Below are 24,308 nucleotides of genomic sequence, written 5' to 3' on the forward strand. Positions count from 1 at the left end.
GGGGAGGGGATCATTGCTCCACCTCGCCCGCCGCGACCTGCCCACCTCGGGGGCGCCTTAACAGCCAGCCCCCCTTGGCGGCGGTGGAAGTACTATGTATTCCCACCGCCGCCATTACGTCTGCGGCCCCTTACCGGGGGGCCGTCGGCCTCGTCGGGGTTGCCCCGCCGATGCTAGCCTCCTGGCGGAGAGGGGGTCGGCTTCCCTCTCCCTCTCCGCTGCTTCCTTCTGCGTTATCACAATCTCGCAGAAGGAGGCAAACGCTGCTCTTGACCTCTCGCTGCCGATCATGTGGTCGACCACGACCGGCAACGAGAGGTCCATCCCAATAACGCCCCTTAGGACTCTGCGCGGCGCCGACCACGCAGGACATTCTCCCAGCGTATGCCGCTCAGTGTCCTGGGCCTCCTCGCAGTGGTGGCACTGCGATCCTCCCAGTGCCAGTTATGAACACACAGTTTGACGAAACGGCGGTATGCAAGTAATTTAACTTATGCGCATGCATTGCTGCAACTTGTGCTGTATAATTTAGAATTTTTTTACCGCGCCATCCGATTATTATACATGTGGAAATACTCGTACACGCTGCATTGTATTTTCTTCCGCACGCGACAAGGAGGGGACAGAGGCGAGGTCCGGCTAGCGTCTGTCCCATCCCCCCGTCCCACCCCCCTGGACGACCCGCATAAATCTTGAAAATATGATAAAATAAACGCTAAAATCTATAAATGAAAACGTGTATAGATAAAATAGATCAAATAAAAGTATATAAATAAATAAATAATAATAAGTAAATAAATACAATGGACAAACCACAACAAACACAAGAAGGGGGGGCAAAATAAAGGGGAATAAAAGATAAAGATGAACTTTATAATATAGAATATAAAATATATATAGAATAAAATGAAATATTATAAAATAAAAGGAGGGGGGTCGACCGGCAGGTCGCATCTTTGTAGAGGGGAGGGATTATTGCTCCACCTCGCCCCCCGCGACCTGCCCACCTCGGGGGCGCCTTAACGGCCAGCCCCCCTTGGCGGCGGTGGAAGTACTAAGTAGTCCCACCGCCGCCATTACGTCTGCAGCCCCCTACCAGGAGGCCGTCGGCCTCGTCGGGGTTGCCCCGCCGATGCTAGCCTCCTGGCCGAGAGTGGTCGGCTTCCCTCTCCCTCTCCGCTGCCTCCTTCTGCGTTATCACAATCTCGCAGAAGGAGGCAAACGCTGCTCTTGACCTCTCACTGCCGATCATGTGGTCCACCACGACCGACAACGAGAGGTCCATCCCAATAACGCCCCTTAGGACTCTGCGCGGCGCCGACCACGCAGGACATTCTCCCAGCGTATGCCGCGCAGAGTCCTGGGCCTCCTCGCAGTGGTGGCACTGCGATCCTCCCAGTGCCAGTTATGAACACACAGTTTGACGAAACGGCGGTATGCAGGTAATTTAACTTATGCGCATGCATTGCTGCAACTTGTGCTGTATAATTTAGAATTTTTGTTACCGCGCCATCCGATTATTATACATGTGGAAATACTCGTACACGCTGCATTGTATTTTCTTCCGCACGCGACAAGGAGGGGACAGAGGCGAGGTCCGGCTAGCGTCTGTCCCATCCCCCCGTCCCACCCCCCTGGTCGACCCGCATAAATCTTGAAAATATGATAAAATAAACTATAAAATCTATAAATGAAAACGTGTATAGATAAAATAGATCAAATAAAAGTCTATAAATAAATAAATAATAATAAGTAAATAAATACAATGGACAAACCACAACAAACACAAGAAGGGGGGGCAAAATAAAGGGGAATAAAAGATAAAGATGAACTTTATAATATAGAATATAAAATATATATAGAATAAAATGAAATATTATAAAATAAAAGGAGGGGGGTCGACCGGCAGGTCGCATCTTTGTAGAGGGGAGGGATTATTGCTCCACCTCGCCCCCCGCGACCTGCCCACCTCGGGGGCGCCTTAACGGCCAGCCCCCCTTGGCGGCGGTGGAAGTACTAAGTAGTCCCACCGCCGCCATTACGTCTGCAGCCCCTTACCGGGGGACCATCGGCCTCGTCGGGGTTGCCCCGCCGATGCTAGCCTCCTGGCGGAGAGGGGGTCGGCTTGCCTCTCCCTCTCCGCTGCCTCCTTCTGCGTTATCACAATCTCGCAGAAGGAGGCAAACGCTGCTCTTGACCTCTCGCTGCCGATCATGTGGTCGACCATGACCAGCAACGAGAGGTCCATCCCAATAACGCCCCTTAGGACTCTGCGCGGCGCCGACCACGCAGGACATTCTCCCAGCGTATGCCGCGCAGAGTCCTGGGCCTCCTCGCAGTGGTGGCACTGCGATCCTCCCAGTGCCAGTTATGAACACACAGTTTGACGAAACGGCGGTATGCAGGTAATTTAACTTATGCGCATGCATTGCTGCAACTTGTGCTGTATAATTTAGAATTTTTGTTACCGCGCCATCCGATTATTATACATGTGGAAATACTCGTACACGCTGCATTGTATTTTCTTCCGCACGCGACAAGGAGGGGACAGAGGCGAGGTCCGGCTAGCGTCTGTCCCATCCCCCCGTCCCACCCCCCTGGTCGACCCGCATAAATCTTGAAAATATGATAAAATAAACTATAAAATCTATAAATGAAAACGTGTATAGATAAAATAGATCAAATAAAAGTCTATAAATAAATAAATAATAATAAGTAAATAAATACAATGGACAAACCACAACAAACACAAGAAGGGGGGGCAAAATAAAGGGGAATAAAAGATAAAGATGAACTTTATAATATAGAATATAAAATATATATAGAATAAAATGAAATATTATAAAATAAAAGGAGGGGGGTCGACCGGCAGGTCGCATCTTTGTAGAGGGGAGGGATTATTGCTCCACCTCGCCCCCCGCGACCTGCCCACCTCGGGTTCGCCTTAACGGCCAGCCCCCCTTGGCGGCGGTGGAAGTACTAAGTAGTCCCACCGCCGCCATTACGTCTGCAGCCCCTTACCGGGGGACCATCGGCCTCGTCGGGGTTGCCCCGCCGATGCTAGCCTCCTGGCCGAGAGTGGTCGGCTTCCCTCTCCCTCTCCGCTGCCTCCTTCTGCGTTATCACAATCTCGCAGAAGGAGGCAAACGCTGCTCTTGACCTCTCGCTGCCGATCATGTGGTCGACCACGACCGACAACGAGAGGTCCATCCCAATAACGCCCCTTAGGACTCTGCGCGGCGCCGACCACGCAGGACATTCTCCCAGCGTATGCCGCGCAGTGTCCTGGGCCTCCTCGCAGTGGTGGCACTGCGATCCTCCCAGTGCCAGTTATGAACACACAGTTTGACGAAACGGCGGTATGCAGGTAATTTAACTTATGCGCATGCATTGCTGCAACTTGTGCTGTATAATTTAGAACTTTTGTTACCGCGCCATCCGATTATTATACATGTGGAAATACTCGTACACGCTGCATTGTATTTTCTTCCGCACGCGACAAGGAGGGGACAGAGGCGAGGTCCGGCTAGCGTCTTTCCCATCCCCCCGTCCCACCCCCCTGGACGACCCGCATAAATCTTGAAAATATGATAAAATAAACGCTAAAATCTATAAATGAAAACGTGTATAGATAAAATAGATCAAATAAAAGTCTATAAATAAATAAATAATAATAAGTAAATAAATACAATGGACAAACCACAACAAACACAAGAAGGGGGGGCAAAATAAAGGGGAATAAAAGATAAAGATGAACTTTATAATATAGAATATAAAATATATATAGAATAAAATGAAATATTATAAAATAAAAGGAGGGGGGTCGACCGGCAGGTCGCATCTTTGTAGAGGGGAGGGATTATTGCTCCACCTCGCCCCCCGCGACCTGCCCACCTCGGGGGCGCCTTAACGGCCAGCCCCCCTTGGCGGCGGTGGAAGTACTAAGTAGTCCCACCGCCGCCATTACGTCTGCAGCCCCTTACCAGGAGGCCGTCGGCCTCGTCGGGGTTGCCCCGCCGATGCTAGCCTCCTGGCCGAGAGTGGTCGGCTTCCCTCTCCCTCTCCGCTGCCTCCTTCTGCGTTATCACAATCTCGCAGAAGGAGGCAAACGCTGCTCTTGACCTCTCACTGCCGATCATGTGGTCCACCACGACCGACAACGAGAGGTCCATCCCAATAACGCCCCTTAGGACTCTGCGCGGCGCCGACCACGCAGGACATTCTCCCAGCGTATGCCGCGCAGAGTCCTGGGCCTCCTCGCAGTGGTGGCACTGCGATCCTCCCAGTGCCAGTTATGAACACACAGTTTGACGAAACGGCGGTATGCAGGTAATTTAACTTATGCGCATGCATTGCTGCAACTTGTGCTGTATAATTTAGAATTTTTGTTACCGCGCCATCCGATTATTATACATGTGGAAATACTCGTACACGCTGCATTGTATTTTCTTCCGCACGCGACAAGGAGGGGACAGAGGCGAGGTCCGGCTAGCGTCTGTCCCATCCCCCCGTCCCACCCCCCTGGTCGACCCGCATAAATCTTGAAAATATGATAAAATAAACTATAAAATCTATAAATGAAAACGTGTATAGATAAAATAGATCAAATAAAAGTCTATAAATAAATAAATAATAATAAGTAAATAAATACAATGGACAAACCACAACAAACACAAGAAGGGGGGGCAAAATAAAGGGGAATAAAAGATAAAGATGAACTTTATAATATAGAATATAAAATATATATAGAATAAAATGAAATATTATAAAATAAAAGGAGGGGGGTCGACCGGCAGGTCGCATCTTTGTAGAGGGGAGGGATTATTGCTCCACCTCGCCCCCCGCGACCTGCCCACCTCGGGGGCGCCTTAACGGCCAGCCCCCCTTGGCGGCGGTGGAAGTACTAAGTAGTCCCACCGCCGCCATTACGTCTGCAGCCCCTTACCGGGGGACCATCGGCCTCGTCGGGGTTGCCCCGCCGATGCTAGCCTCCTGGCGGAGAGGGGGTCGGCTTGCCTCTCCCTCTCCGCTGCCTCCTTCTGCGTTATCACAATCTCGCAGAAGGAGGCAAACGCTGCTCTTGACCTCTCGCTGCCGATCATGTGGTCGACCATGACCAGCAACGAGAGGTCCATCCCAATAACGCCCCTTAGGACTCTGCGCGGCGCCGACCACGCAGGACATTCTCCCAGCGTATGCCGCGCAGAGTCCTGGGCCTCCTCGCAGTGGTGGCACTGCGATCCTCCCAGTGCCAGTTATGAACACACAGTTTGACGAAACGGCGGTATGCAGGTAATTTAACTTATGCGCATGCATTGCTGCAACTTGTGCTGTATAATTTAGAATTTTTGTTACCGCGCCATCCGATTATTATACATGTGGAAATACTCGTACACGCTGCATTGTATTTTCTTCCGCACGCGACAAGGAGGGGACAGAGGCGAGGTCCGGCTAGCGTCTGTCCCATCCCCCCGTCCCACCCCCCTGGTCGACCCGCATAAATCTTGAAAATATGATAAAATAAACTATAAAATCTATAAATGAAAACGTGTATAGATAAAATAGATCAAATAAAAGTCTATAAATAAATAAATAATAATAAGTAAATAAATACAATGGACAAACCACAACAAACACAAGAAGGGGGGGCAAAATAAAGGGGAATAAAAGATAAAGATGAACTTTATAATATAGAATATAAAATATATATAGAATAAAATGAAATATTATAAAATAAAAGGAGGGGGGTCGACCGGCAGGTCGCATCTTTGTAGAGGGGAGGGATTATTGCTCCACCTCGCCCCCCGCGACCTGCCCACCTCGGGTTCGCCTTAACGGCCAGCCCCCCTTGGCGGCGGTGGAAGTACTAAGTAGTCCCACCGCCGCCATTACGTCTGCAGCCCCTTACCGGGGGACCATCGGCCTCGTCGGGGTTGCCCCGCCGATGCTAGCCTCCTGGCCGAGAGTGGTCGGCTTCCCTCTCCCTCTCCGCTGCCTCCTTCTGCGTTATCACAATCTCGCAGAAGGAGGCAAACGCTGCTCTTGACCTCTCGCTGCCGATCATGTGGTCGACCACGACCGACAACGAGAGGTCCATCCCAATAACGCCCCTTAGGACTCTGCGCGGCGCCGACCACGCAGGACATTCTCCCAGCGTATGCCGCGCAGTGTCCTGGGCCTCCTCGCAGTGGTGGCACTGCGATCCTCCCAGTGCCAGTTATGAACACACAGTTTGACGAAACGGCGGTATGCAGGTAATTTAACTTATGCGCATGCATTGCTGCAACTTGTGCTGTATAATTTAGAACTTTTGTTACCGCGCCATCCGATTATTATACATGTGGAAATACTCGTACACGCTGCATTGTATTTTCTTCCGCACGCGACAAGGAGGGGACAGAGGCGAGGTCCGGCTAGCGTCTTTCCCATCCCCCCGTCCCACCCCCCTGGACGACCCGCATAAATCTTGAAAATATGATAAAATAAACGCTAAAATCTATAAATGAAAACGTGTATAGATAAAATAGATCAAATAAAAGTCTATAAATAAATAAATAATAATAAGTAAATAAATACAATGGACAAACCACAACAAACACAAGAAGGGGGGGCAAAATAAAGGGGAATAAAAGATAAAGATGAACTTTATAATATAGAATATAAAATATATATAGAATAAAATGAAATATTATAAAATAAAAGGAGGGGGGTCGACCGGCAGGTCGCATCTTTGTAGAGGGGAGGGATTATTGCTCCACCTCGCCCCCCGCGACCTGCCCACCTCGGGGGCGCCTTAACGGCCAGCCCCCCTTGGCGGCGGTGGAAGTACTAAGTAGTCCCACCGCCGCCATTACGTCTGCAGCCCCTTACCAGGAGGCCGTCGGCCTCGTCGGGGTTGCCCCGCCGATGCTAGCCTCCTGGCCGAGAGTGGTCGGCTTCCCTCTCCCTCTCCGCTGCCTCCTTCTGCGTTATCACAATCTCGCAGAAGGAGGCAAACGCTGCTCTTGACCTCTCACTGCCGATCATGTGGTCCACCACGACCGACAACGAGAGGTCCATCCCAATAACGCCCCTTAGGACTCTGCGCGGCGCCGACCACGCAGGACATTCTCCCAGCGTATGCCGCGCAGAGTCCTGGGCCTCCTCGCAGTGGTGGCACTGCGATCCTCCCAGTGCCAGTTATGAACACACAGTTTGACGAAACGGCGGTATGCAGGTAATTTAACTTATGCGCATGCATTGCTGCAACTTGTGCTGTATAATTTAGAATTTTTGTTACCGCGCCATCCGATTTTTATACATGTGCAAATACCCGTGCTCGCAGCATTGTATTTTCTTCCGCACGCGACGAGAAGGGGACAGAGGCGAGTTCCGGCTAGCGTCTGTCCCCTCCCCTGGTCCACCCGCATAAAACTTAAAAATAAGATAAAATAGAAGATAAATTCAATAAATGAAAACGTGTATAGATAAAATAGATCAAATAAAAGTCAATAAATAAACAAATAATAATAAGTAAATAAATACAATGGACAAACCACAACAAACATAAGAAGGGGGGGGGAAAATAAAGGGGAATAAAAGATAAAGATGAAATTTATAATATAGAATATAAAATGTATATAGAATAAAATGAAATATTATAAAATAAAAGGAGGGGGGTCGACCGGCAGGTCGCATCTTTGTAGAGGGGGGGATTATTGCTCCACCTCGCCCCCCGCGACCTGCCCACCACGGGGGCGCCTTAACGGCCAGCCCCCCTTGGCGGCGGTGGAAGTACTAAGTATTCCCACCGCCGCCATTACGTCTGCGGCCCCTTACCGGGGGCCGTCGGCCTCGTCGGGGTTGCCCCGCCGATGCTAGCCTCCTGGCCGAGAGTGGTCGGCTTCCCTCTCCCTCTCCGCTGCCTCCTTCTGCGTTATCACAATCTCGCAGAAGGAGGCAAACGCTGCTCTTGACCTCTCGCTGCCGATCATGTGGTCGACCACGACCGACAACGAGAGGTCCATCCCAATAACGCCCCTTAGGACTCTGCGCGGCGCCGACCACGCAGGACATTCTCCCAGCGTATGCCGCGCAGTGTCCTGGGCCTCCTCGCAGTGGTGGCACTGCGATCCTCCCAGTGCCAGTTATGAACACACAGTTTGACGAAACGGCGGTATGCAGGTAATTTAACTTATGCGCATGCATTGCTGCAACTTGTGCTGTATAATTTAGAATTTTTGTTACCGCGCCATCCGATTATTATACATGTGGAAATACTCGTACACGCTGCATTGTATTTTCTTCCGCACGCGACAAGGAGGGGACAGAGGCGAGGTCCGGCTAGCGTCTGTCCCATCCCCCCGTCCCACCCCCCTGGTCGACCCGCATAAATCTTGAAAATATGATAAAATAAACTATAAAATCTATAAATGAAAACGTGTATAGATAAAATAGATCAAATAAAAGTCTATAAATAAATAAATAATAATAAGTAAATAAATACAATGGACAAACCACAACAAACACAAGAGGGGGGGGCAAAATAAAGGGGAATAAAAGATAAAGATGAACTTTATAATATAGAATATAAAATATATATAGAATAAAATGAAATATTATAAAATAAAAGGAGGGGGGTCGACCGGCAGGTCGCATCTTTGTAGAGGGGAGGGATTATTGCTCCACCTCGCCCCCCGCGACCTGCCCACCTCGGGGGCGCCTTAACGGCCAGCCCCCCTTGGCGGCGGTGGAAGTACTAAGTAGTCCCACCGCCGCCATTACGTCTGCAGCCCCTTACCGGGAGGCCGTCGGCCTCGTCGGGGTTGCCCCGCCGATGCTAGCCTCCTGGCCGAGAGTGGTCGGCTTCCCTCTCCCTCTCCGCTGCCTCCTTCTGCGTTATCACAATCTCGCAGAAGGAGGCAAACGCTGCTCTTGACCTCTCGCTGCCGATCATGTGGTCGACCACGACCGACAACGAGAGGTCCATCCCAATAACGCCCCTTAGGACTCTGCGCGGCGCCGACCACGCAGGACATTCTCCCAGCGTATGCCGCGCAGTGTCCTGGGCCTCCTCGCAGTGGTGGCACTGCGATCCTCCCAGTGCCAGTTATGAACACACAGTTTGACGAAACGGCGGTATGCAGGTAATTTAACTTATGCGCATGCATTGCTGCAACTTGTGCTGTATAATTTAGAATTTTTGTTACCGCGCCATCCGATTATTATACATGTGGAAATACTCGTACACGCTGCATTGTATTTTCTTCCGCACGCGACAAGGAGGGGACAGAGGCGAGGTCCGGCTAGCGTCTGTCCCATCCCCCCGTCCCACCCCCCTGGTCGACCCGCATAAATCTTGAAAATATGATAAAATAAACTATAAAATCTATAAATGAAAACGTGTATAGATAAAATAGATCAAATAAAAGTCTATAAATAAATAAATAATAATAAGTAAATAAATACAATGGACAAACCACAACAAACACAAGAAGGGGGGGCAAAATAAAGGGGAATAAAAGATAAAGATGAACTTTATAATATAGAATATAAAATATATATAGAATAAAATGAAATATTATAAAATAAAAGGAGGGGGGTCGACCGGCAGGTCGCATCTTTGTAGAGGGGAGGGATTATTGCTCCACCTCGCCCCCCGCGACCTGCCCACCTCGGGGGCGCCTTAACGGCCAGCCCCCCTTGGCGGCGGTGGAAGTACTAAGTAGTCCCACCGCCGCCATTACGTCTGCAGCCCCTTACCAGGAGGCCGTCGGCCTCGTCGGGGTTGCCCCGCCGATGCTAGCCTCCTGGCCGAGAGTGGTCGGCTTCCCTCTCCCTCTCCGCTGCCTCCTTCTGCGTTATCACAATCTCGCAGAAGGAGGCAAACGCTGCTCTTGACCTCTCACTGCCGATCATGTGGTCCACCACGACCGACAACGAGAGGTCCATCCCAATAACGCCCCTTAGGACTCTGCGCGGCGCCGACCACGCAGGACATTCTCCCAGCGTATGCCGCGCAGAGTCCTGGGCCTCCTCGCAGTGGTGGCACTGCGATCCTCCCAGTGCCAGTTATGAACACACAGTTTGACGAAACGGCGGTATGCAGGTAATTTAACTTATGCGCATGCATTGCTGCAACTTGTGCTGTATAATTTAGAATTTTTGTTACCGCGCCATCCGATTATTATACATGTGGAAATACTCGTACACGCTGCATTGTATTTTCTTCCGCACGCGACAAGGAGGGGACAGAGGCGAGGTCCGGCTAGCGTCTGTCCCATCCTTCCGTCCCACCCCCCTGGTCGACCCGCATAAATCTTGAAAATATGATAAAATAAACTATAAAATCTATAAATGAAAACGTGTATAGATAAAATAGATCAAATAAAAGTCTATAAATAAATAAATAATAATAAGTAAATAAATACAATGGACAAACCACAACAAACACAAGAAGGGGGGGCAAAATAAAGGGGAATAAAAGATAAAGATGAACTTTATAATATAGAATATAAAATATATATAGAATAAAATGAAATATTATAAAATAAAAGGAGGGGGGTCGACCGGCAGGTCGCATCTTTGTAGAGGGGAGGGATTATTGCTCCACCTCGCCCCCCGCGACCTGCCCACCTCGGGGGCGCCTTAACGGCCAGCCCCCCTTGGCGGCGGTGGAAGTACTAAGTAGTCCCACCGCCGCCATTACGTCTGCAGCCCCTTACCGGGGGACCATCGGCCTCGTCGGGGTTGCCCCGCCGATGCTAGCCTCCTGGCGGAGAGGGGGTCGGCTTGCCTCTCCCTCTCCGCTGCCTCCTTCTGCGTTATCACAATCTCGCAGAAGGAGGCAAACGCTGCTCTTGACCTCTCGCTGCCGATCATGTGATCGACCACGACCGACAACGAGAGGTCCATCCCAATAACGCCCCTTAGGACTCTGCGCGGCGCCGACCACGCAGGACATTCTCCCAGCGTATGCCGCGCAGAGTCCTGGGCCTCCTCGCAGTGGTGGCACTGCGATCCTCCCAGTGCCAGTTATGAACACACAGTTTGACGAAACGGCGGTATGCAGGTAATTTAACTTATGCGCATGCATTGCTGCAACTTGTGCTGTATAATTTAGAATTTTTGTTACCGCGCCATCCGATTTTTATACATGTGCAAATACCCGTACTCGCAGCATTGTATTTTCTTCCGCACGCGACAAGAAGGGGACAGAGGCGAGTTCCGGCTAGCGTCTGTCCCCTCCCCTGGTCCACCCGCATAAAACTTAAAAATAAGATAAAATAGAAGATAAAATCAATAAATGAAAACGTGTATAGATAAAATAGATCAAATAAAAGTCAATAAATAAACAAATAATAATAAGTAAATAAATACAATGGACAAACCACAACAAACATAAGAAGGGGGGGGGGGAAATAAAGGGGAATAAAAGATAAAGATGAAATTTATAATATAGAATATAAAATGTATATAGAATAAAATGAAATATTATAAAATAAAAGGAGGGGGGTCGACCGGCAGGTCGCATCTTTGTAGAGGGGGGGAGGGGATTATTGCTCCACCTCGCCCCCCGCGACCTGCCCACCACGGGGGCGCCTTAACGGTCAGCCCCCCTTGGCGGCGGTGGAAGTACTAAGTATTCCCACCGCCGCCATTACGTCTGCGGCCCCTTACCGGGGGGCCGTCGGCCTCGTCGGGGTTGCCCCGCCGATGCTAGCCTCCTGGCCGAGAGTGGTCGGCTTCCCTCTCCCTCTCCGCTGCCTCCTTCTGCGTTATCACAATCTCGCAGAAGGAGGCAAACGCTGCTCTTGACCTCTCGCTGCCGATCATGTGGTCGACCACGACCGACAACGAGAGGTCCATCCCAATAACGCCCCTTAGGACTCTGCGCGGCGCCGACCACGCAGGACATTCTCCCAGCGTATGCCGCGCAGTGTCCTGGGCCTCCTCGCAGTGGTGGCACTGCGATCCTCCCAGTGCCAGTTATGAACACACAGTTTGACGAAACGGCGGTATGCAGGTAATTTAACTTATGCGCATGCATTGCTGCAACTTGTGCTGTATAATTTAGAATTTTTGTTACCGCGCCATCCGATTATTATACATGTGGAAATACTCGTACACGCTGCATTGTATTTTCTTCCGCACGCGACAAGGAGGGGACAGAGGCGAGGTCCGGCTAGCGTCTGTCCCATCCCCCCGTCCCACCCCCCTGGTCGACCCGCATAAATCTTGAAAATATGATAAAATAAACGCTAAAATCTATAAATGAAAACGTGTATAGATAAAATAGATCAAATAAAAGTCTATAAATAAATAAATAATAATAAGTAAATAAATACAATGGACAAACCACAACAAACACAAGAAGGGGGTGGCAAAATAAAGGGGAATAAAAGATAAAGATGAACTTTATAATATAGAATATAAAATATATATAGAATAAAATGAAATATTATAAAATAAAAGGAGGGGGGTCGACCGGCAGGTCGCATCTTTGTAGAGGGGAGGGATTATTGCTCCACCTCGCCCCCCGCGACCTGCCCACCTCGGGGGCGCCTTAACGGCCAGCCCCCCTTGGCGGCGGTGGAAGTCCTAAGTAGTCCCACCGCCGCCATTACGTCTGCAGCCCCTTACCGGGAGGCCGTCGGCCTCGTCGGGGTTGCCCCGCCGATGCTAGCCTCCTGGCCGAGAGTGGTCGGCTTCCCTCTCCCTCTCCGCTGCCTCCTTCTGCGTTATCACAATCTCGCAGAAGGAGGCAAACGCTGCTCTTGACCTCTCGCTGCCGATCATGTGGTCGACCACGACCGACAACGAGAGGTCCATCCCAATAACGCCCCTTAGGACTCTGCGCGGCGCCGACCACGCAGGACATTCTCCCAGCGTATGCCGCGCAGTGTCCTGGGCCTCCTCGCAGTGGTGGCACTGCGATCCTCCCAGTGCCAGTTATGAACACACAGTTTGACGAAACGGCGGTATGCAGGTAATTTAACTTATGCGCATGCATTGCTGCAACTTGTGCTGTATAATTTAGAATTTTTGTTACCGCGCCATCCGATTATTATACATGTGGAAATACTCGTACACGCTGCATTGTATTTTCTTCCGCACGCGACAAGGAGGGGACAGAGGCGAGGTCCGGCTAGCGTCTGTCCCATCCCCCCGTCCCACCCCCCTGGTCGACCCGCATAAATCTTGAAAATATGATAAAATAAACTATAAAATCTATAAATGAAAACGTGTATAGATAAAATAGATCAAATAAAAGTCTATAAATAAATAAATAATAATAAGTAAATAAATACAATGGACAAACCACAACAAACACAAGAAGGGGGGGCAAAATAAAGGGGAATAAAAGATAAAGATGAACTTTATAATATAGAATATAAAATATATATAGAATAAAATGAAATATTATAAAATAAAAGGAGGGGGGTCGACCGGCAGGTCGCATCTTTGTAGAGGGGAGGGATTATTGCTCCACCTCGCCCCCCGCGACCTGCCCACCTCGGGGGCGCCTTAACGGCCAGCCCCCCTTGGCGGCGGTGGAAGTACTAAGTAGTCCCACCGCCGCCATTACGTCTGCAGCCCCTTACCAGGAGGCCGTCGGCCTCGTCGGGGTTGCCCCGCCGATGCTAGCCTCCTGGCCGAGAGTGGTCGGCTTCCCTCTCCCTCTCCGCTGCCTCCTTCTGCGTTATCACAATCTCGCAGAAGGAGGCAAACGCTGCTCTTGACCTCTCACTGCCGATCATGTGGTCCACCACGACCGACAACGAGAGGTCCATCCCAATAACGCCCCTTAGGACTCTGCGCGGCGCCGACCACGCAGGACATTCTCCCAGCGTATGCCGCGCAGAGTCCTGGGCCTCCTCGCAGTGGTGGCACTGCGATCCTCCCAGTGCCAGTTATGAACACACAGTTTGACGAAACGGCGGTATGCAGGTAATTTAACTTATGCGCATGCATTGCTGCAACTTGTGCTGTATAATTTAGAATTTTTGTTACCGCGCCATCCGATTATTATACATGTGGAAATACTCGTACACGCTGCATTGTATTTTCTTCCGCACGCGACAAGGAGGGGACAGAGGCGAGGTCCGGCTAGCGTCTGTCCCATCCTTCCGTCCCATCCTTCCGTCCCACCCCCCTGGTCGACCCGCATAAATCTTGAAAATATGATAAAATAAACTATAAAATCTATAAATGAAAACGTGTATAGATAAAATAGATCAAATAAAAGTCTATAAATAAATAAATAATAATAAGTAAATAAATACAATGGACAAACCACAACAAACACAAGAAGGGGGGGCAAAATAAAGGGGAATAAAAGATAAAGATGAACTTTATAATATAGAATATAAAATATATATAGAATAAAATGAAATATTATAAAATAAAAGGAGGGGGGTCGACCGGCAGGTCGCATCTTTGTAGAGGGGAGGGATTATTGCTCCACCTCGCCCCCCGCGACCTGCCCACCTCGGGGGCGCCTTAACGGCCAGCCCCCCTTGGCGGCGGTGGAAGTACTAAGTAGTCCCACCGCCGCCATTACGTCTGCAGCCCCTTACCGGGGGACCATCGGCCTCGTCGGGGTTGCCCCGCCGATGCTAGCCTCCTGGCGGAGAGGGGGTCGGCTTGCCTCTCCCTCTCCGCTGCCTCCTTCTGCGTTATCACAATCTCGCAGAAGGAGGCAAACGCTGCTCTTGACCTCTCGCTGCCGATCATGTGATCGACCACGACCGACAACGAGAGGTCCATCCCAATAACGCCCCTTAGGACTCTGCGCGGCGCCGACCACGCAGGACATTCTCCCAGCGTATGCCGCGCAGAGTCCTGGGCCTCCTCGCAGTGGTGGCACTGCGATCCTCCCAGTGCCAGTTATGAACACACAGTTTGACGAAACGGCGGTATGCAGGTAATTTAACTTATGCGCATGCATTGCTGCAACTTGTGCTGTATAATTTAGAATTTTTGTTACCGCGCCATCCGATTTTTATACATGTGCAAATACCCGTACTCGCAGCATTGTATTTTCTTCCGCACGCGACAAGAAGGGGACAGAGGCGAGTTCCGGCTAGCGTCTGTCCCCTCCCCTGGTCCACCCGCATAAAACTTAAAAATAAGATAAAATAGAAGATAAAATCAATAAATGAAAACGTGTATAGATAAAATAGATCAAATAAAAGTCAATAAATAAACAAATAATAATAAGTAAATAAATACAATGGACAAACCACAACAAACATAAGAAGGGGGGGGGGGAAATAAAGGGGAATAAAAGATAAAGATGAAATTTATAATATAGAATATAAAATGTATATAGAATAAAATGAAATATTATAAAATAAAAGGAGGGGGGTCGACCGGCAGGTCGCATCTTTGTAGAGGGGGGGGGATTATTGCTCCACCTCGCCCCCCGCGACCTGCCCACCACGGGGGCGCCTTAACGGTCAGCCCCCCTTGGCGGCGGTGGAAGTACTAAGTATTCCCACCGCCGCCATTACGTCTGCGGCCCCTTACCGGGGGGCCGTCGGCCTCGTCGGGGTTGCCCCGCCGATGCTAGCCTCCTGGCCGAGAGTGGTCGGCTTCCCTCTCCCTCTCCGCTGCCTCCTTCTGCGTTATCACAATCTCGCAGAAGGAGGCAAACGCTGCTCTTGACCTCTCGCTGCCGATCATGTGGTCGACCACGACCGACAACGAGAGGTCCATCCCAATAACGCCCCTTAGGACTCTGCGCGGCGCCGACCACGCAGGACATTCTCCCAGCGTATGCCGCGCAGTGTCCTGGGCCTCCTCGCAGTGGTGGCACTGCGATCCTCCCAGTGCCAGTTATGAACACACAGTTTGACGAAACGGCGGTATGCAGGTAATTTAACTTATGCGCATGCATTGCTGCAACTTGTGCTGTATAATTTAGAATTTTTGTTACCGCGCCATCCGATTATTATACATGTGGAAATACTCGTACACGCTGCATTGTATTTTCTTCCGCACGCGACAAGGAGGGGACAGAGGCGAGGTCCGGCTAGCGTCTGTCCCATCCCCCCGTCCCACCCCCCTGGTCGACCCGCATAAATCTTGAAAATATGATAAAATAAACGCTAAAATCTATAAATGAAAACGTGTATAGATAAAATAGATCAAATAAAAGTCTATAAATAAATAAATAATAATAAGTAAATAAATACAATGGACAAACCACAACAAACACAAGAAGGGGGTGGCAAAATAAAGGGGAATAAAAGATAAAGATGAACTTTATAATATAGAATATAAAATATATATAGAATAAAATGAAATATTATAAAATAAAAGGAGGGGGGTCGACCGGCAGGTCGCATCTTTGTAGAGGGGAGGGATTATTGCTCCACCTCGCCCCCCGCGACCTGCCCACCTCGGGGGCGCCTTAACGGCCAGCCCCCCTTGGCGGCGGTGGAAGTCCTAAGTAGTCCCACCGCCGCCATTACGTCTGCAGCCCCTTACCGGGAGGCCGTCGGCCTCGTCGGGGTTGCCCCGCCGATGCTAGCCTCCTGGCCGAGAGTGGTCGGCTTCCCTCTCCCTCTCCGCTGCCTCCTTCTGCGTTATCACAATCTCGCAGAAGGAGGCAAACGCTGCTCTTGACCTCTCACTGCCGATCATGTGGTCCACCACGACCGACAACGAGAGGTCCATCCCAATAACGCCCCTTAGGACTCTGCGCGGCGCCGACCACGCAGGACATTCTCCCAGCGTATGCCGCGCAGAGTCCTGGGCCTCCTCGCAGTGGTGGCACTGCGATCCTCCCAGTGCCAGTTATGAACACACAGTTTGACGAAACGGCGGTATGCAGGTAATTTAACTTATGCGCATGCATTGCTGCAACTTGTGCTGTATAATTTAGAATTTTTGTTACCGCGCCATCCGATTATTATACATGTGGAAATACTCGTACACGCAGCATTGTATTTTCTTCCGCACGCGACAAGGAGGGGACAGAGGCGAGGTCCGGCTAGCGTCTGTCCCCTCCCCCCGTCCCACCCCCCTGGTCGGCCCGCATAAAACTTAAAAATATGATAAAATAGAAGATAAAATCAATAAATGAAAACGTGTATAGATAAAATAGAAGTCAATAAATAAATAAATAATAATAAGTAAATAAATACAATCGACAAACCACAACAAACATAAGAAGAGGGGGGCAAAATAAAGGGGAATAAAAGATAAAGATGAAATTTATAATATAGAATATGAAATATATATAGAATAAAATGAAATATTATAAAATAAAAGGAGGGGGGTCGACCGGCAGGTCGCATCTTTGTAGAGGGGGGGAGGGGATTATTGCTCCACCTCGCCCGCCGCGACCTGCCCACCTCGGGGGCGCCTTAACAGCCAGCCCCCCTTGGCGGCGGTGGAAGTACTAAGTATTCCCACCGCCGCCATTACGTCTGCGGCCCCTTACCGGGGGACCATCGGCCTCGTCGGGGTTGCCCCGCCGATGCTAGCCTCCTGGCGGAGAGGGGGTCGGCTTCCCTCTCCCTCTCCGCTGCCTCCTTCTGCGTTATCACAATCTCGCAGAAGGAGGCAAACGCTGCTCTTGACCTCTCGCTGCCGATCATGTGGTCGACCACGACCGACAACGAGAGGTCCATCCCAATAACGCCCCTTAGGACTCTGCGCGGCGCCGACCACGCAGGACATTCTCCCAGCGTATGCCGCGCAGAGTCCTGGGCCTCCTCGCAGTGGTGGCACTGCGATCCTCCCAGTGCCAGTTATGAACACACAGTTTGACGAAACGGCGGTATGCAGGTAATTTAACTTATGCGCATGCATTGCTGCAACTTGTGCTGTATAATTTAGAATTTTTGTTACCGCGCCATCCGATTTTTATACATGTGCAAATACCCGTACTCGCAGCATTGTATTTTCTTCCGCACGCGACAAGAAGGGGACAGAGGCGAGTTCCGGCTAGCGTCTGTCCCCTCCCCTGGTCCACCCGCATAAAACTTAAAAATAAGATAAAATAGAAGATAAAATCAATAAATGAAAACGTGTATAGATAAAATAGATCAAATAAAAGTCAATAAATAAACAAATAATAATAAGTAAATAAATACAATGGACAAACCACAACAAACATAAGAAGGGGGGGGGGGGAAATAAAGGGGAATAAAAGATAAAGATGAAATTTATAATATAGAATATAAAATGTATATAGAATAAAATGAAATATTATAAAATAAAAGGAGGGGGGTCGACCGGCAGGTCGCATCTTTGTAGAGGGGGGGGGGATTATTGCTCCACCTCGCCCCCCGCGACCTGCCCACCACGGGGGCGCCTTAACGGCCAGCCCCCCTTGGCGGCGGTGGAAGTACTAAGTATTCCCACCGCCGCCATTACGTCTGCGGCCCCTTACCGGGGGGCCGTCGGCCTCGTCGGGGTTGCCCCGCCGATGCTAGCCTCCTGGCCGAGAGTGGTCGGCTTCCCTCTCCCTCTCCGCTGCCTCCTTCTGCGTTATCACAATCTCGCAGAAGGAGGCAAACGCTGCTCTTGACCTCTCGCTGCCGATCATGTGGTCGACCACGACCGACAACGAGAGGTCCATCCCAATAACGCCCCTTAGGACTCTGCGCGGCGCCGACCACGCAGGACATTCTCCCAGCGTATGCCGCGCAGTGTCCTGGGCCTCCTCGCAGTGGTGGCACTGCGATCCTCCCAGTGCCAGTTATGAACACACAGTTTGACGAAACGGCGGTATGCAGGTAATTTAACTTATGCGCATGCATTGCTGCAACTTGTGCTGTATAATTTAGAATTTTTGTTACCGCGCCATCCGATTATTATACATGTGGAAATACTCGTACACGCTGCATTGTATTTTCTTCCGCACGCGACAAGGAGGGGACAGAGGCGAGGTCCGGCTAGCGTCTGTCCCATCCCCCCGTCCCACCCCCCTGGTCGACCCGCATAAATCTTGAAAATATGATAAAATAAACGCTAAAATCTATAAATGAAAACGTGTATAGATAAAATAGATCAAATAAAAGTCTATAAATAAATAAATAATAATAAGTAAATAAATACAATGGACAAACCACAACAAACACAAGAAGGGGGGGCAAAATAAAGGGGAATAAAAGATAAAGATGAACTTTATAATATAGAATATAAAATATATATAGAATAAAATGAAATATTATAAAATAAAAGGAGGGGGGTCGACCGGCAGGTCGCATCTTTGTAGAGGGGAGGGATTATTGCTCCACCTCGCCCCCCGCGACCTGCCCACCTCGGGGGCGCCTTAACGGCCAGCCCCCCTTGGCGGCGGTGGAAGTCCTAAGTAGTCCCACCGCCGCCATTACGTCTGCAGCCCCTTACCGGGAGGCCGTCGGCCTCGTCGGGGTTGCCCCGCCGATGCTAGCCTCCTGGCCGAGAGTGGTCGGCTTCCCTCTCCCTCTCCGCTGCCTCCTTCTGCGTTATCACAATCTCGCAGAAGGAGGCAAACGCTGCTCTTGACCTCTCACTGCCGATCATGTGGTCCACCACGACCGACAACGAGAGGTCCATCCCAATAACGCCCCTTAGGACTCTGCGCGGCGCCGACCACGCAGGACATTCTCCCAGCGTATGCCGCGCAGAGTCCTGGGCCTCCTCGCAGTGGTGGCACTGCGATCCTCCCAGTGCCAGTTATGAACACACAGTTTGACGAAACGGCGGTATGCAGGTAATTTAACTTATGCGCATGCATTGCTGCAACTTGTGCTGTATAATTTAGAATTTTTGTTACCGCGCCATCCGATTATTGTACATGTGGAAATACTCGTACACGCAGCATTGTATTTTCTTCCGCACGCGACAAGGAGGGGACAGAGGCGAGGTCCGGCTAGCGTCTGTCCCCTCCCCCCGTCCCACCCCCCTGGTCGGCCCGCATAAAACTTAAAAATATGATAAAATAAACGATAAAATCTATAAATGAAAACGTCTATAGATAAAATAGATAAAATAAAAGTCAATAAATAAATAAATAATAATAAGTAAATAAATACAATGGACAAACCACAACAAACATAAGAAGGGGGGGGCAAAATAAAGGGGAATAAAAGATAAAGATGAAATTTATAATATAGAATATGAAATATATATAGAATAAAATGAAATATTATAAAATAAAAGGAGGGGGGTCGACCGGCAGGTCGCATCTTTGTAGAGGGGGGGGAGGGGATTATTGCTCCACCTCGCCCGCCGCGACCTGCCCACCTCGGGGGCGCCTTAACAGCCAGCCCCCCTTGGCGGCGGTGGAAGTACTAAGTATTCCCACCGCCGCCATTACGTCTGCGGCCCCTTACCGGGGGACCATCGGCCTCGTCGGGGTTGCCCCGCCGATGCTAGCCTCCTGGCGGAGAGGGGGTCGGCTTCCCTCTCCCTCTCCGCTGCCTCCTTCTGCGTTATCACAATCTCGCAGAAGGAGGCAAACGCTGCTCTTGACCTCTCGCTGCCGATCATGTGGTCGACCACGACCGACAACGAGAGGTCCATCCCAATAACGCCCCTTAGGACTCTGCGCGGCGCCGACCACGCAGGACATTCTCCCAGCGTATGCCGCGCAGAGTCCTGGGCCTCCTCGCAGTGGTGGCACTGCGATCCTCCCAGTGCCAGTTATGAACACACAGTTTGACGAAACGGCGGTATGCAGGTAATTTAACTTATGCGCATGCATTGCTGCAACTTGTGCTGTATAATTTAGAATTTTTGTTACCGCGCCATCCGATTTTTATACATGTGCAAATACCCGTACTCGCAGCATTGTATTTTCTTCCGCACGCGACAAGAAGGGGACAGAGGCGAGTTCCGGCTAGCGTCTGTCCCCTCCCCTGGTCCACCCGCATAAAACTTAAAAATAAGATAAAATAGAAGATAAAATCAATAAATGAAAACGTGTATAGATAAAATAGATCAAATAAAAGTCAATAAATAAACAAATAATAATAAGTAAATAAATACAATGGACAAACCACAACAAACATAAGAAGGGGGGGGGGAAATAAAGGGGAATAAAAGATAAAGATGAAATTTATAATATAGAATATAAAATGTATATAGAATAAAATGAAATATTATAAAATAAAAGGAGGGGGGTCGACCGGCAGGTCGCATCTTTGTAGAGGGGGGGGGATTATTGCTCCACCTCGCCCCGCGCGACCTGCCCACCACGGGGGCGCCTTAACGGCCAGCCCCCCTTGGCGGCGGTGGAAGTACTAAGTATTCCCACCGCCGCCATTACGTCTGCGGCCCCTTACCGGGGGGCCGTCGGCCTCGTCGGGGTTGCCCCGCCGATGCTAGCCTCCTGGCCGAGAGTGGTCGGCTTCCCTCTCCCTCTCCGCTGCCTCCTTCTGCGTTATCACAATCTCGCAGAAGGAGGCAAACGCTGCTCTTGACCTCTCGCTGCCGATCATGTGGTCGACCACGACCGACAACGAGAGGTCCATCCCAATAACGCCCCTTAGGACTCTGCGCGGCGCCGACCACGCAGGACATTCTCCCAGCGTATGCCGCGCAGTGTCCTGGGCCTCCTCGCAGTGGTGGCACTGCGATCCTCCCAGTGCCAGTTATGAACACACAGTTTGACGAAACGGCGGTATGCAGGTAATTTAACTTATGCGCATGCATTGCTGCAACTTGTGCTGTATAATTTAGAATTTTTGTTACCGCGCCATCCGATTATTATACATGTGCAAATACCCGTACTCGCAGCATTGTATTTTCTTCCGCACGCGACAAGAAGGGGACAGAGGCGAGTTCCGGCTAGCGTCTGTCCCCTCCCCTGGTCCACCCGCATAAAACTTAAAAATAAGATAAAATAGAAGATAAAATCAATAAATGAAAACGTGTATAGATAAAATAGATCAAATAAAAGTCAATAAATAAACAAATAATAATAAGTAAATAAATACAATGGACAAACCACAACAAACATAAGAAGGGGGGGGGGAAAATAAAGGGGAATAAAAGATAAAGATGAAATTTATAATATAGAATATAAAATGTATATAGAATAAAATGAAATATTATAAAATAAAAGGAGGGGGGTCGACCGGCAGGTCGCATCTTTGTAGAGGGGGGGGATTATTGCTCCACCTCGCCCCCCGCGACCTGCCCACCACGGGGGCGCCTTAACGGCCAGCCCCCCTTGGCGGCGGTGGAAGTACTAAGTATTCCCACCGCCGCCATTACGTCTGCGGCCCCTTACCGGGGGCCGTCGGCCTCGTCGGGGTTGCCCCGCCGATGCTAGCCTCCTGGCCGAGAGTGGTCGGCTTCCCTCTCCCTCTCCGCTGCCTCCTTCTGCGTTATCACAATCTCGCAGAAGGAGGCAAACGCTGCTCTTGACCTCTCGCTGCCGATCATGTGGTCGACCACGACCGACAACGAGAGGTCCATCCCAATAACGCCCCTTAGGACTCTGCGCGGCGCCGACCACGCAGGACATTCTCCCAGCGTATGCCGCGCAGTGTCCTGGGCCTCCTCGCAGTGGTGGCACTGCGATCCTCCCAGTGCCAGTTATGAACACACAGTTTGACGAAACGGCGGTATGCAGGTAATTTAACTTATGCGCATGCATTGCTGCAACTTGTGCTGTATAATTTAGAATTTTTGTTACCGCGCCATCCGATTATTATACATGTGGAAATACTCGTACACGCTGCATTGTATTTTCTTCCGCACGCGACAAGGAGGGGACAGAGGCGAGGTCCGGCTAGCGTCTGTCCCATCCCCCCGTCCCACCCCCCTGGACGACCCGCATAAATCTTGAAAATATGATAAAATAAACGCTAAAATCTATAAATGAAAACGTGTATAGATAAAATAGATCAAATAAAAGTCTATAAATAAATAAATAATAATAAGTAAATAAATACAATGGACAAACCACAACAAACACAAGAAGGGGGGGCAAAATAAAGGGGAATAAAAGATAAAGATGAACTTTATAATATAGAATATAAAATATATATAGAATAAAATGAAATATTATAAAATAAAAGGAGGGGGGTCGACCGGCAGGTCGCATCTTTGTAGAGGGGAGGGATTATTGCTCCACCTCGCCCCCCGCGACCTGCCCATCTCGGGGGCGCCTTAACGGCCAGCCCCCCTTGGCGGCGGTGGAAGTACTAAGTAGTCCCACCGCCGCCATTACGTCTGCAGCCCCTTACCGGGAGGCCGTCGGCCTCGTCGGGGTTGCCCCGCCGATGCTAGCCTCCTGGCCGAGAGTGGTCGGCTTCCCTCTCCCTCTCCGCTGCCTCCTTCTGCGTTATCACAATCTCGCAGAAGGAGGCAAACGCTGCTCTTGACCTCTCACTGCCGATCATGTGGTCCACCACGACCGACAACGAGAGGTCCATCCCAATAACGCCCCTTAGGACTCTGCGCGGCGCCGACCACGCAGGACATTCTCCCAGCGTATGCCGCGCAGAGTCCTGGGCCTCCTCGCAGTGGTGGCACTGCGATCCTCCCAGTGCCAGTTATGAACACACAGTTTGACGAAACGGCGGTATGCAGGTAATTTAACTTATGCGCATGCATTGCTGCAACTTGTGCTGTATAATTTAGAATTTTTGTTACCGCGCCATCCGATTATTATACATGTGGAAATACTCGTACACGCAGCATTGTATTTTCTTCCGCACGCGACAAGGAGGGGACAGAGGCGAGGTCCGGCTAGCGTCTGTCCCCTCCCCCCGTCCCACCCCCCTGGTCGGCCCGCATAAAACTTAAAAATATGATAAAATAAACGATAAAATCTATAAATGAAAACGTGTATAGATAAAATAGATAAAATAAAAGTCAATAAATAAATAAATAATAATAAGTAAATAAATACAATGGACAAACCACAACAAACATAAGAAGGGGGGGCAAAATAAAGGGGAATAAAAGATAAAGATGAAATTTATAATATAGAATATGAAATATATATAGAATAAAATGAAATATTATAAAATAAAAGGAGGGGGGTCGACCGGCAGGTCGCATCTTTGTAGAGGGGAGGGATTATTGCTCCACCTCGCCCCCCGCGACCTGCCCACCTCGGGGGCGCCTTAACGGCCAGCCCCCCTTGGCGGCGGTGGAAGTACTAAGTAGTCCCACCGCCGCCATTACGTCTGCAGCCCCTTACCAGGAGGCCGTCGGCCTCGTCGGGGTTGCCCCGCCGATGCTAGCCTCCTGGCCGAGAGTGGTCGGCTTCCCTCTCCCTCTCCGCTGCCTCCTTCTGCGTTATCACAATCTCGCAGAAGGAGGCAAACGCTGCTCTTGACCTCTCGCTGCCGATCATGTGGTCGACCACG

Source organism: Lasioglossum baleicum, unplaced genomic scaffold (genome assembly GCF_051020765.1).
Source record: "Lasioglossum baleicum unplaced genomic scaffold, iyLasBale1 scaffold0024, whole genome shotgun sequence".
Lineage (NCBI taxonomy): Eukaryota > Metazoa > Arthropoda > Insecta > Hymenoptera > Halictidae > Lasioglossum > Lasioglossum baleicum.